Source organism: Otolemur garnettii, unplaced genomic scaffold (assembly GCF_000181295.1).
Source record: "Otolemur garnettii isolate 467f Iridium unplaced genomic scaffold, OtoGar3 scaffold00046, whole genome shotgun sequence".
Classification (NCBI taxonomy): Eukaryota; Metazoa; Chordata; class Mammalia; order Primates; family Galagidae; genus Otolemur; species Otolemur garnettii.
In genome coordinates this window covers 12,428,261-12,429,930 of record NW_003852441.1, presented here as the reverse complement: position 1 = coordinate 12,429,930, position 1,670 = coordinate 12,428,261, and the positions used below count along the sequence as shown (strand labels likewise).

Here is a 1,670-nt window from a genome sequence, read left to right as displayed (position 1 = left end):
TAATAATCCTTTGTCCAATGTATAGTTTGCAAATATTTTCTTCCATTCTGAAGGTTGTCTATTTACTGTGTTAATTATTTCTTTTGCCATGCAGAAACTTTTTAGTTTAATTAAGTTCCATTTATTTATTTTTGTTTTTGTTTTGTGCATTTTGGGTGGGGTCTTACATTTTTCTTAAAGAATTCAATCATGAGGGTGGTGCCTGTAGCTCAAGTGGCTAAGGCGCCAGCCACATACACCTGAGCTGGCGGGTTCGAATCCAGCCCAGGCCTGTCAAACAATAACAACTACAACCAAAAAATAGCTGGGCATTGTGGCGGGCACCTGTAGTCCCAGCTACTTGGGAGGCTGAGGCAGGAGAATTGCTTAAGCCCAGGAGTTGGAGGTTGCTTTGAGCTATGACACCACAGCACCCTACCCAGAGCAATAGCTTGAGGCTCTGTCTCAAAAGAAAAAAAAAGCATTCAGTCATGAATGCTTTGCCTAGGCCAATATCCTTAAGTCTTTAATCCATCTTGAGTTTATTTTTGTGTATGGTGGTAGACAGGCATCCGGTTTCATTCTTCTGCATCTGGCTCTCCAATTTTCCTAGCACCACATATTGAATAGGCCATCCTTTCCGCAGTGTATGTTTTTGTCTATTTTGTTGAAGATCAGTTAGTTGTAGGTATATGATTTTATTTTTGGGTTCTTTATTCTGTTCCATCAATCTATGTGTTTACTTTTATACCACTACCATGCTGTTTTGATTATGATATCTTTTTAGTACAATTTGAAGTCAGGTAATGCAATGCTTCCAGATTTGTTCTTTTTGTTTAGGATTGCTTTGGCTCTTTGGGATTTTTTGATTCCACATGAAATTGAGGATTGTTTTTATAATTCTGTGAAAAAAGTATGGTACATTTCATGAATTCATGTGTCATCCTTACACAGGAGCTATGCTAACCTTATCCAGTGTTAGTATATGTGCTGCTGAATACACACACCTGCCACATTTTTAATTTAATTTAATTATTTTACTTTATTATTTATTTATTTGCTGCCAGGAATACTGGGTTGAGACACATGTCACTTTTCAGTGTTAGATGGCAACCACAACGGTTCTCAGATTAATGCTGTAGTCTAGAGGGATTTGAGATTTATAAAACCCCAGCCAAAATACACTTACACACACACACAAAAAGCATTGCTGCTGCTCACAAATACAACTTCAGATACCAGGAACTACTGAAAATATAACAAATATTACTATAAAATTACACTAGCTGACCAGTGGCAAGGTGCTCTCTATGTAATGATAGAAAAATTTGGAATATTATCTATGAACAAATAGAAAATAAATAGAAGATGCTAAATGAAGGTGACTTATATAAAAGTACCTCCTCTAGGAGAACTGGTGGACAGAACTGTCTTGCCATCCTCCTAAGTTTAGTGGGCAAGGCACAAAGACAAAAACTTAACCAAATATAACTAATAAAAAGAATAAGTTATCCAAGAGAAAAGGAGGATTGCTACTTCCAACTACCTAAGCAATTTAAAAAAGCAAAATATTAAATAGTGAATCAAAGTGAAAATATAGGGCCAGTCACTGGGCAGACTTCCCATAACCAAATGTAGTGCCCCTTAAACTGGCTAACATACCCATAAAAGGTCTAGAAATATGAAAAAAA

General features: G+C 36.5%; 1 pseudogene; it reads right to left on the bottom strand.

Annotated features, from left to right (window-relative positions):
* Positions 1-888: 888 nt before the first annotated feature.
* On the bottom strand, positions 889-982 carry LOC111725703 (annotated as a pseudogene).
* Positions 983-1,670: the final 688 nt, after the last annotated feature.